Consider the following 13,375-nt stretch of genomic DNA (forward strand, 5'->3'; position numbering starts at 1 on the left):
CTTGTAACTACATCAATGCTAATGAACTGAAAAAGTTTGTTGAGAAACACCATGCAATGTAAATTTTTTACATGATGTGTCATTTTGTCAAACTCAGTAACAGAGACTCATTGAGACTTTTCTAGTGTTTGTTCAGTATACCATACACTTTGAAATAACCCAAGACTTGTTGAAAGAAACATGATAGAATCTCAAAAATGTTTTAAATTGAATTATAATATAAAATTTATTTACCAAGCCATGTGAAATGTATGTAAAAGAAAGCACACAAGAAATTTATAGTTTTTATTGAATGTATTCAAAATGAAGGAGCATTAAAAATTTGGGACCTTTGATTAAAACCAGATAAGACCAGCATTTGAAACTTGCACAAAGTAGAAATAGAGAAAATAATGCACATACCAAACCATAAATCTATCAAGTAGACAATATATGCATAATAGATAAAAGTAACAGAGGCAACGTTAGCTCTTTGAAAATATTTTCAACTGTCATTCTCCAAATAAGGTGAGTCTAGAAAGAATACAAATCATATGTTGATGAAATGAAAAAGAAAAACATCACTATGGATCCCTTTAACTTTGAAAAGAGTTTGAATATATTAAACATTGCTTGGATATTCAAAAGAGAGAATATTCTGAGCTACCTGAAATGATTACTATCTTGATCAAGGTGGACTTACATTGCAGTCTCACACTTTACAGGATATGTCATACCTTCATGATTTTTAAGAAGGAATTATTTGAGCTGTTTAAATCTCACAGTTCCTGATGCCACATTCTTGTAGCTGTGTTGGGGGAGCCTGCTGGGAAATCTTGTCTGACTCTTGTTGGCTTCTCAGTACTGCACACATATCTTGCCTGATGATTTATACTGTGGAGTCTCTGATCTTCATGACTCCTGACCAGTTTCCTATAAGTGTAACCACCCCCAACTTTATCCTGCATTACATACTCTTCCCAGCTTGTCCAATGATAAAAATTAGTCGGTCCACAGATTTAATGTAAAGACTACTCCAGTCAGTAAGTTCCTACCTGACAGTTAGATAGTTCCTATCTAACCAGTTATCAATAAATTTGTCTATATCTTATTCTTTTGCTCTCTCACATTTCCTCCTTTCCTTCCTGCCAGTGACTTTATTCTTCACCCAAATTTAGAATCAGTGTCCTAGGTGGTATAATTAATTACTAGTTTGATTAATTATTCAACTTGTCCCACTTCTCCTCCCTCTCTTGCTAGATCTACCTGGCATCCTACTTAGTTTTAGGACAGAAAGCTTGAAAAGAGTTCAGGAAAAACAAGCAAGATAATTTTAGTGATACAAAAGTACAAGAGGAATAGTTTCATCAAGGAACGTGTGTATGGATTGTGTGTGTGTGTGTGTGTGTGTGTGTGTGTGTGTGTGCATGTATGTATGTGTTTCACCTGCAGTAGAATTATAATTGTGATAGGAGGAAGTATAATTCATTGGTAATTTTAAGTGTTAAGTTATTGAGGGGAGTTATACTGAATTTGTTGGAATAAACATATATCTTAACTATTCAAGAAGCTAAAACAGGAGAAATAGACTTCAAAGACTAGATTACAAATGAATTCAAGTCAAGTTTAAACAACTTAGAAAGACTTTGCTTCAAAATAAAATATAAAGCAATGAGTGAAGACATGCCTTACGGGTACAATGCTGACACAGAATGCAGAAAGCTCTGGGTTCAATAGCCAGTACCTTCCCCCAACCCTTCCCTGGCAAACACAAGAAAAGGAACATGAATATATAATCCACTTTGTTGGTTTCCTTTATTATGTATTATTTTCAGTGCAGATTTTTCAAATCAGGACACACAATCTTACTACAATGGCTTCCCAATATATGTAATGGTATTTTAGGTAAATTCAATTCTTTCCATATCTATAATGATGTTCGTCAGAACTTTGCAAGTGTCTGCTTTTTCATCACCATTGCCACATAGAAGTAGAAAGTATGAACAAGAGGAATCAGGTGAAATGAAATCATGTTTGCATAACTTCATTAAAAACATGCATTATTCATTCATTTGCCATTTTTCTGAACACATGCTAAATACAAGGCTCTGCATCTCACAGCAGTAAATATGAATACTGTAATCCCCCTTTTGTTGAAATCCCCACTAGGATTTAGAGGCCAATGTAGAAAAAAGACCATTTTAAATCTACGTATCTTTTGATGAGACAGTACTAGCATGTGTTGTAGAGGCAATGATGAGATGCATGGAGAACAGTGTATATACAAATTTAGCTTTTCCATCAAAGCAGTGGTTTAGAAATAGATTGTTCTTGTAATGTCTACATCTTTTTTTTCCTCCTCAAACAGTTGAATAGTTTTATTCATTTTTTTCCCACTAAGGTGGTTTAATAAAACAAAGGTTTGCAGTGACATATTGTGATTTGATTCTCTCAGGGACATGTTGCTTAATGCACAAGGACGACTTCCAAAGCCAAAATACTTTGAGTGTCATTGTTTTTGCTACCAGCAGTTGTAACAATGCCAGCTCTTGGATTCCTTCTGTTTTAAAACAAGAACCTCATTGCAGTTAGCTTCTTTGCAGACAGACAATAGAAATAGCTACGAACATGATAAAAAGGAGAATGAGTATATCTAAGTAGGCGTATGTGTGATTCTTTTTTTCTTCTTTTCTGGCTGTATTGAAGATACGTGACTCTGAGGAGCATCAGAAATAGCGTACTTGATCAGACAGCTCCATTTCTGTTTTTACAGGAAGCAAGGGAAAGAAGTTACATTAAATTTTTTTCCAACTAGGCACAGTACTTCTTTAAAAGTATAAGTCTATAAAATTATTCAGGAAGAAATAAAGGTTCATTATCATTTTGTCCTGTGCAATGTGGCATTTGTTCTGTTTTATCAGGCTGCTTTGACAGTTCATCTGTCACATCCATGATCCAGTCCACTATGGATAGTTACTATGACTATACAGGTTTATAATTCTAATTTATACCTCTACTGAAAGCAATCTGTATCTAAGCATAGTACTTTTTCAAAAATTAAAAAAAAATAAGAAAGAAAGGAATTTATTATCCCTTTTATTAATTTGTCTTCAAATATAAAACTCTAGTCTGATTGAGAATTTACACAAGATCCTAGAATAATACAAATACTTACAAAGTCAAGTTTAAATTTAACATTGCTAATACCTGTCAAAAACAGAGATAGATGGCTTAAAGGCTACTTTCATTCTATTTAAAAGATCTGCATTCTTCGAAGAGAATAGACATCCAAACTCTGTTATAGTCACGTATTAGTGTGAATAGTATATGTGCCCACTTGTGTGATATACCAGGAAACAGGAAAACAAAAATGAAACCTACTGATTTATGTCATAATTCAACTTATATTCCAATTAGTGCTCATCAATAACACATTAAACACACACACAGCACACAGACAAGATATATAGTAACAATAGCAAAAGGACTTGTAAGTTACTTACAAATATAGCTGAACTTGATGGTAAGAGTAATGTCTAGAAATGTTTACTTCAATGGATTTTTTTTTTTTTTTAGTTAAAAAAAAGAGAGATATTAGAGCATTACACGTGCTCTGTTTTCTTTTTTGGGACTCAAATTTTCAATTCTCTTCAAGCTTTTGTCCTGATACTCGGTGGTGGTATTATTAATCTAAAAGTATGGCTTCCTATCTGTCTTACTTTACAAACAGTTCTACGAAATGAGTCATAAAATTACAAAAATGAATAGGCGAGAACATGCTACTCAGGAGTCCATAGACACCCTTCCAGAGTCTCTGAGTTGGCACAACCTAACAATTTCTACTGACATTCAGTATTTTTTAAATATTTGTCATCATTGATCAAATAACTCCTTTTCTCACAACGTAAACATACAGGGGGGAAAAAGGCTAACAATGGCTTTGATAGGACTTGAGTGAGCAAGTGAAAGGTGTCTTACTTTTGCCTTTTGTAGTCTATAAAAGGGCTCCAGGGAGTGAAGTAGAATATAAATCTGAGAGATGCCTTGAAGTTGTCTGGGTCTCACTTCTTCCTTCTTTGATGTCAGATGCCACCCATATTTGCATTTCTGTGATAAATGCAACAATACAAAACAAATCCAAATAATAATAAGAGGCTCATTTGAAGATTATCAGTACAGATAGGGGAGAACCTTAGCTTGTTGTCACTATACGTAGCACTACTCCATAAAAATATTGTTAAATATTTTCATCCACAGATCTCTTTGAGTAAAATGAACCCCAATATATCATGCCTCCCAATTATTTCTTTTGGCCTAATAATTATTAATAGCTCAGTTAAAAAAGATTTAGTTTCTTGAGCTGCCCTTGTAAATAATAAGAGGTGAAATTTATTTAGTACTTATTGTATCTTAGTTATTGTGCTATATAAATTACTTCCCATCCATACCTATTCTTTTTTTTTTTTTTTTTTTTTAGTTCCAAAAAACTTTAGTAGAGAGTTACTATTTTTTGTGCCTCCAGTTGTAGACAAAGAAAAAGGGGGAAAGAGTAGTTAACTAATTTGTCTCAGGTTATGCTGACAAGTGATAGAGAAAAGGTTATCAATCTCAGGCTCACCTTTTCCCTGGAAAGACAATTAAGAAATGATTTATTGCTGTTCTATTTGATGCCTAAGGGATCTCATACTTTACCAACCCACGAAGTTCAAAGTATTCCATAAAAATCACCGTTTAGACCTTGGGAATTCAGGAAGAAGATTATTATTATTATTGTTATTGCGGAGTGTCTAGTATTCTTTATGCAGTTTTACCTGTTACAAAGCTATTGGTGTTCCTATCACTAGACTTACATACACTTGGTATGAGTATATGTGTGAATGTCTATGGCTGTGTTATACACATATTCATGTGCTGAATGGGTGCTGATGTGCAAATGCATTTGCAAGCATGGGGAGGCCAGAAGTTACTTGTCCTTTTCCCTATTTCAAGACTATTTCTCAATGAACCTGGGTCACAGGATTTTCCCTGTCCAATTACATTAGTGCAGAGGAGGTCTGTGATTGGACAGGCAAAAGGGAGGAGGAGTTAAGAGTTGCTGGGAGAAGGGGAAAGGTGAAGGGGAGATGGAGGGGAAGAAGAGTCTCAGGGTAGAGAGAGAAGTAAAATGGCTGCGGACACGAACTCCTATGGCATTTACCAGTTATGAGTAGTTATGATTTCACAAGGTTGGAAATATTGGGATAAAGGTTTTATCATTATCAATTGGCTCTGAAATTATTGTATTGGCATCTTGTAAGTTGTGATATTATTGATACATAAATCTGACTAGTTAATTAAGCTTTGAGAGTCTTGATTCTACTGTGTAATTAATTAGGTGTTGAGATGGCAGACTGTGGGGTGTGTGGGGCATTGCAGTGGTAGCAAGAGGAACTGGGGGAGGGGGAGAGATGGCCCGGAGGGAGCCTTGTGGCCCACTGGTTGCTGGCACTAGTGAAACATACTGGATCGACTGTTTTAATATTTCCCACAACACACCTGGAGCTCACCAGTCGTCTGGAATACAGTCATCATAGTGCACATGTTCTCTCTCTATAATCATAATGCTTGGATTACAGATGTGCATTACCATGCCAACATTTTAAATAGTTATTAGGGATTCAAATTCAGATACTTACATTGGTGACTAAGTTCTTTATCAATTGTGTCATTACCTTCAACTACTACATCATTATATTTTAAAGCTGTTAAATATTTATCAGTCATTAAAATTGTTTCTTCACTTTTCTTTCTATAATACTGTTATTGATTATTTGGAAATTTCACATCAAGAACCCTGATCAACCTCATTTCCCAATCCTCCCAGGTCTGCCCTCCTACCCTTGTACCCTCCCTGCCAAAAAAAACAAAGAAGAAGAAGAAGAAGAAGAAGAAGAAGAAGAAGAAGAAGAAGAAGAAGAAGAAGAAGAAGAAGAAGATGAAGAAGAAGATGAAGAAGAAGAAGAAGAAGAAGAAGAAGAAGAAGAAGAAGAAGAAGAAGAAGAAGAAGAAGAAGAAGAAGAAGAAGAAAGAAAGAAGAATCAAGTCCATTTTTTTATTGCTTATATACTCATTAGAGGAGCATGGTCAAACACCTGATGACCAGCTATTTAAAGAAAACTGAATCTTTTCCTATGTGTACCCCTGCCAGAAGCCAACAATTGTGGAGAACTACACTATAGCATCCTTAGCAGAATTATTTTTTAAAGTTCTCTTTGATGACTTTCTGTCTAGGCTGTTACTTTTTGTGGGGTAGAGGTGGGAGTAGAGGTTGTTACATAAGCCTTTAAAGTCACAATTATTTCTTGAACTTTTCTTTGATGATATCCTTTATTCTCCAAAGATGAAAACAAAATTACTTCCACAAATCTGCTTCTGCATAAAATGGTGGCATCCTTCTTGCCAAAATATTCATGGGGACTCAATCCACTTGGATCTAGGTGTGTTTATAGTGCTTTATACTTTCTACTGACATACTCATTCTCAGAGCACAGCTATTATTCTGTGAAGAAACCACACTATCCTACACTGGGTGGTCCAATGGACGGGTCATGAGTTGGTAGTCTAGCCAAGAGTTAAATTGAGAGCCATGACAATAACCTGCTTTAGGAACCAGAAACACCTGGTAGGATGACTCCACATTATTTCTGCTCTAATTACTTGAGTAGCCTATAAAATATCCCAGCTGAGGTCCTGGATTTGTATGGTTTTTTGTTACTGTAACCAAATATCTGATCAAAACAACTGTAGAGTGATTTATTTTGGCTCAGGATCAGAAAGAATAGAAGGCAAGGCAGCTTCGTCCTGGAGGAAAGATCATGGGTGTAACTTGCTTGCCTCACAGATTATTACGAAACCTGTAAGCCCTTACCCAGATAATTATTAAATACCTGACCACACTGATTACCTCTGCTTACCATTGCAAAGGCTCCACCACAATAGTTCTACCCCCCTAAACAGTTCTATTGTCTATGGAGTCAATGTTCTAACATGTGATACTCTGGGATGCAATTCATATCCAAACCATAGTTACAGACAACATACAGACAACATGACAAGCAAAACCAGGTACGCTCTTCCCAAAACCCTGACCCACAGAAGTTATGAGCATGTAATGGTGAATCTTTGTGCCACTAGACGTTAGATTTTTTTTTTTAATGTAACAGCAGTACCTGGAATTTAATATTGAGAAACCTTTGAAAGGAAAAAATGAACTCCCAGAGTTTCTTGAACACATTGCACTCCACAAAACTTTGATTGGCTGTAAAACACCATAGTAACACAAACACATAACCGTCTCAGGTGTACTCTTATTAGCTTCAACGTTGCACTATCTGTAGCTTAAAAAAATGGAACAGGGAATTGTGCTATACCAGCTATTAAAGACTATGATAACCAGAAATTTTAAAAGTATGAAATATATGGCGCAACCATTCTTGAGAGTAGTTTGTTCTTATGAATAACTTAAATAATCTTCTGTATACTTAATTTATAATTTCAAAGTACTTGACTCTTTGTTCTCACTCCTCAGGCCTCCTACAATGGTTCTCACTGTATGTTCTATATATTCCCTCTCCACTAGTCAACAAGTTTTGTTCAGCTTTACTTTCTGGCTTACGTAAGAAATAGGTATAGTGAATGTACTTTTTCAAACATGCCAAGTCTCTGAATATCAGACTCTGCTGCAGCTCCTTATGCCTGCTGATGTTATTAGACGCGTTCTCACGACCGGCCAGGAAAGACGCAACAAACCAGAATCTTCTGCGGCAAAGCTTTATTGCTTACATCTTCAGGAGCCAGAGTGCAAGAGAGCAAGCAAGCAAATGGCGAAACCCCATCCCTTTTTAAGGAGAATTATCCTCCACCTAGGATGTATTACTCCCTGATTGGCTGCAGCCCATCGGCCCAGTTGTCATCACGGGAAAGGCAGAACACATGGTGGGAAAACTGCCCCTGCATGTGTGCAGACTATGTTTTCCACTTAGAACACAGCTGTCAGTGCCATCTTATAATGGCAAATGTGAGGGCGGCTCCTCACAGATCCCCCTTTTCTTTTAATAAGAGCAATAGGCCACCCATATTAATGAGAGTGGAGATAGAGGTCAAATCCCCAGTGTGTAGGTAAAGGAGCCATGTACAGGATTAGCTCTTAGGCTCACAGGCTTTTACCCAGAGCAACCCTGACCTGCTCCCGTGTCGTTTTGCCTGGGGGAAGGGAACTAGGACACTGAACCTTCATGAAAGATGACATGTCTCCCTAGAATAGGCTCATATATGCCGCAGAGCCTTTCTACTGCAGTGCTTAGCCTTGCAACTCTCTCGGGCTGCTGAAGCACACTCACTCTATCCCGTGCAATGAGACTAGCCTCATGGGAATATAAGAGCTGAGTGGCCAGCGACCTATTGCCTAAGCATAGATAACCATATATCAGGGGGAGCACCATGTTCTAGAGCTGCAAGCGCCTGGGCAATAACCACCTTGTCTCTCCTAGTTTGGGCCTTAAGCTTACAGACCAACCAAAGAAGCAACACTAATCCACAGCAAAGTGTATCTCCACATAATCCCACCCCCATCCATTCTTTAAAGAAGGAAAATGCTGAGGAGATCCAATTGGGTAATCCTTTGATCAGGGACAGGTCCAAGCGCTTGGAGTTGACCTGAAGTCTCAATTCCCGAAGGGTCTGTTCAAATTCAGCCGTCCAATTCTGTAACATATACTGAGAAAGACCTTTTGACAAATTAGCTGCCCTAGTAAATTTCTCATACTGAATGGAAGTAACGCACAATCCCGGAAACTTTTATTCACATCCCAGCCACTTCTAAAAGATTTACTGCATTGACCACATAACAGGAATCTGACACAATATTAAGGGGTTCTAAAAAGGTTTTTAAAACTTCTAAAACCACTAAACATTCTACCACTTGAGGTGAATTTTCATTATATTGTTTGGATACCACTTTACCATTAGCCACATAGGCACCTATACCAGTTTTTGATCCATCAGTATATACCACAATCCCATTTTTAAGTGGGTTTCTTACTGTTATTTGTGGAAACACAACAGATTGATTTTGGACAAACTGTAAAAGTGGATATTTTGGATAATGATTATCTATTTGTCCTGAAAAGGAGGTAACTAAAACTGCCCAATCATTAGATATTAGGTGATATGGGCTCTGTCCTTTCTTGCTCTTGACATCCTAACCCTTTTCCTTACAACCAAATAGGCAGAATCATTTCTGGAGGAGCCCATTTTCTTTATCTCAGGTCCTGCAAATTTCTCCCTGGTATTATCAGGGAGGAGCAGCAGCTGAGCCATCCTATCTCCTTTGCTAATAGAAAAAACGCCTTTGGGGCTTGAGCACAGGACCTGTATTTCAGGGGAATGTTGACAATCCATAACTCCAGGGTGGACTACTAAGCCCTGCAAGGTGAGTGAACCCCGGCCGAGAATAAGGCCCATGGTTCCCGGGGGCAAGGATGGTATAGGCTCCACTGGCACCGGCTGAATACTCATTTGAGGCATTAGTAGGAAGTCGGAGGCGGCACGCAGGTCCACCCTTGTGGGTCTTCCTGGGTCGCCTCTCTGACTGCTTCCTGGGTCCTGACAAACCGGTTCCCATATCTTTGAGGGCCCTGGGACCGAGGGCCCGATGACCCGTTTTTTGGCACATAAGCTGATTGACTATCAGGTGGGGGAAGAATTCTGCCCTTTATATCCCTCACAGAGCGACACTGGTCAGCTCTATGATAACCCTTGCCACACTTAGAGCAAAGAGTGAGAGTCCCTCCCTGTTTATCTGGAGCTCTGCAATCTTTCTTAAAATGCCCAGGCTTTCCGCAATTAAAACATGTCCTCTGATCATTTCTGCTCATGGAGCGGTTCTGAGATTGGAGGATGGCGGCCGCTAAGCCTGCATTGGTGAGAGGTCCCCCAAGCTCTCGACAGACCCTGAGCCAGTCTTGTAAGCCTTTGTTCTTTCTTGGGGCTATGGCCGCTCGGCACTCCTTTGTGGCTTGCTCATAGATTAGCTGTTTTATCAGAGGCGCAGCTTGCTCTGACTCTCCAAAAATACGCTCTGCTGCCTCTGTCATTCTGGCCACAAAATCTGAGAAGGATTCCTGAGGTCCCTGGACAACTTTTGTTAATTGACCAGTGGTTTCACCTGCTCGAGAGAGCGCCTTCCAGGCCCTAATAGCCGTGGAAGAAATCTGGGCATAAGCTCCCCAATGGTAGTTTGTCTGATCAGCAGAATAAGCTCCCTGACCCGTTAACAAGTCAAAAGTCCAATCTCTCTGCTCTGGAGTCAAAGCAGCTGCGTTTGCTCGGGCCTGCGCTTGTGCAGCTTCGTGCCAAAGCGCTCTCCATTCCATATATTTGCCCATACTAGGGAGAGCGGCTTTTACAACCGTTTGCCAATCACCAGGAGTCATAGCGTGATTCGCAAGCCTTTCCACTTGTGCTATAGTGAAATTAGCACTGACTCCATAGTTACGGACCGACTCGGCAAGCTCTTTAATCTGTATATACGCTACCGGAGCGTGGACACGCCCACCCTCGGCTCCTTCAAAGACCGGAAATGCCTGTTGTATTTTCCTTTGTTCCTCCTTTGGAATGAACGAGTCTGTGCATTGCCTCTCTGTCCATTGCCTCTCTGCGCAGGGCTGATGCACTACGCAGGGCGGGGGCTCAGCATAGGGTGGAGGTGCACTATAACCTTGAAGCCGACTGCCAAGAGGCCAAGCAGCAAGCTGGCCTTTGCCAGCCGCTTTTGGCTTCCTTAACTGATTAGCTAGCACTTTACCTGGCTGGTACCCTTTTTTCTCATAATGAGCTGCTTCTTCCTCCCAGTCTGTTTCTTCAGAGGAGAATTCTTCATCTGCTTCAGAGCTACTAAGAGCTGGCTCCCTGAGCTCATCTAGTGACGAGTATCTCCTAGAGACCTCCGCTAATCGATCTTTTTTCTTTTCTTTTTTCTTTTCCTTCCTTCTAATCTCTCCCCAGGTATTCCTACCTAACCTTAACTTTTCCTCGGGTTCAAGACCCTTGGAAAGGCCTGTATACTTATTTTGTGTACCATATTTCCTCTTTGTTCCTACTCTCTCTCCCCGCTTTACTTCTGATAGATTGTCCTGAATTTCCTCTAGAATCCGCCCTATCTTAACCACTTGATAACATGTGAAAAGGAACAAAAGGGCTTCTAACACTAGAAAAAATTCAAGGCCAAACATAACTTGTAAAGCCATTTTCCACTTTACTTCTGATAGACTGTCTTGAATTTCCTTAGAAAGTTCAAGGCCAGGCTTACCTCGTAAAGCTATACTCACTGGTACTCTCGTTCCCCAGCTGAAAAGTTCTGAATTCATACAGTTGAATCCTTCTTAACAGTCTGCTTTACGGGAACCTTTATTACCGCGACCCGCAGTTCTGGTTCTGGAATGAGGGATCTTCCTTGCGCCAGTCCCGAGTTTTTTCTCGTCCCGGATTTTCTCTTCCCAGGTCTTCTCGCCCCGGGTTTCAGCACCAATTGTTATTAGACGCGTTCTCACGACCGGCCAGGAAAGACGCAACAAACCAGAATCTTCTGCGGCAAAGCTTTATTGCTTACATCTTCAGGAGCCAGAGTGCAAGAGAGCAAGCAAGCAAATGGCGAAACCCCATCCCTTTTTAAGGAGAATTATCCTCCACCTAGGATGTATTACTCCCTGATTGGCTGCAGCCCATCGGCCCAGTTGTCATCACGGGAAAGGCAGAACACATGGTGGGAAAACTGCCCCTGCATGTGTGCAGACTATGTTTTCCACTTAGAACACAGCTGTCAGTGCCATCTTATAATGGCAAATGTGAGGGCGGCTCCTCACATGCTGAGAATCACTGCTTTGTGGCTTAGCTTCAGAAACATTTTATACCCACAGAAAGGTAAATAGTAGCTTGTTCCATATCCAAATTATGATGCTATTCTAATTAGTTGGGTCCAAATTAGCTATCTATTATTCTTGCCCAGATTCCCTGCCACACTCTTCTATGTCTGAGCAAACATCATTTATGCCAATGTCTTGAGTAGTGTCAATCGAAACTGAAATGGTTCCAACTTCCTTAATATCATCACCAAATGTCTTATTAATTAATTAATGATGCTGTGAATAATAATCACATAGTGTTGTTAAACCATACAAGAAGCCGTAGGTGGGCAACTGCAGCAACCGCTCCTGATTACCAGAGAGTATCTGTCAAATAGCCAGAAGGAGAAGTTGGAAGCAAGCCGGCAGGAAAAACAATACTAATTCACAAGGCAGGGTGAGGTGACTTGGAAGTCAGTTGCCATACTAGGTTAAACATATAGAATGCAAGGTTTTGGCTGGCTGGCAACCTAGTGAGAGATATCCTGCCTCCACTTGTGTGTTTTTTTTTTTAAAGCACCTTTCAGAATTTGGGAGCAAATGTAATTCTTTGACAGCCCACACAATGAATAGGTACTTCAGTCCCTTCTGTCAGCTTTATCATGCTAAACTTTAAGGTAAAAGAGGAAGAATAAGTATTTGGGACAAGCAGAGTGAGTAATAAGAGAACAATGAAGCCATCTGTTTGAAGAAGCTTTTACTCAAGAGGACTGAAAAGTAGACTTGTTTGTTTTTTTCTTTTTTTTCTTTTCCATCATCAGATTCAGGTGAACACAGTTTGAGAAGACAGTCATTGCTTCAAATGATGGATGTGACTTCCCAGAACTTGTCACCATTGCCTCAAATGTAATCTGGATTACTTTGTTTGCTCAGCGCTCCTGTTCTCTCTCAGCTCTAGTCATCTTGTCACAATCCACGCAGGTGTGAGACACATGCATCTTGGGACACATCAATCGCTTGTCCTCCATTTTGGTCCCTCCCACACCCTCTCACTCATCAATCTCTATTGTCCTAGCAAGAAGGTAACTTCTGTGCTCATGCATGCCATGTTCAAGCTGAGGAGTGCAGCAATCCTTTGCCAGGAGGCTAGTGACTGTGATTGATTAAAGACTCCCTTTCTATTCAAGCCATGAAGTGCAGGAATATCATAAAATACTGTGGGCATAGCCTAGTAGTAAAGGTTGTCCTTCAGTGTCCACAGGATGTTGGTTTCAAGACTGGTAGTGAATATCAAAATTTATTTACGTATTGAATATTGGAGGACTTTTGGGATAGCATTGGAAATGTAATTGAGGAAAATACATAATAAAAAAAAAAAAGATGGTCTGGCACTTGCTTGTTTGCTACACATATTTTCCCCCATGCCTTAAACCATGTCCAATAGCTTATAGCACCTAATAAATACAAATGCTGTGTAACGAGTTTTAAAAAGGTATGGTTGAGGAGATAATGACAAG

The 13,375-nt window shown here is 39.5% G+C and overlaps 1 long non-coding RNA gene across 1 annotated transcript; it reads right to left on the reverse strand.

The window, feature by feature from the left end:
* Positions 1-255: 255 nt before the first annotated feature.
* Gm19757 (predicted gene, 19757) lies at positions 256-11,658 on the reverse strand. The gene is made up of 3 exons (NR_040297.1): positions 11,327-11,658; positions 3,958-4,086; positions 256-2,740 (listed from the first exon to the last, which is right to left on the reverse strand). It is a non-coding gene; the product is annotated as a predicted gene, 19757 (long non-coding RNA).
* Positions 11,659-13,375: the final 1,717 nt, after the last annotated feature.

The sequence above is a fragment of the Mus musculus genome, chromosome 6 (assembly GCF_000001635.26).
Source record: "Mus musculus strain C57BL/6J chromosome 6, GRCm38.p6 C57BL/6J".
Taxonomy (NCBI): domain Eukaryota; kingdom Metazoa; phylum Chordata; class Mammalia; order Rodentia; family Muridae; genus Mus; species Mus musculus.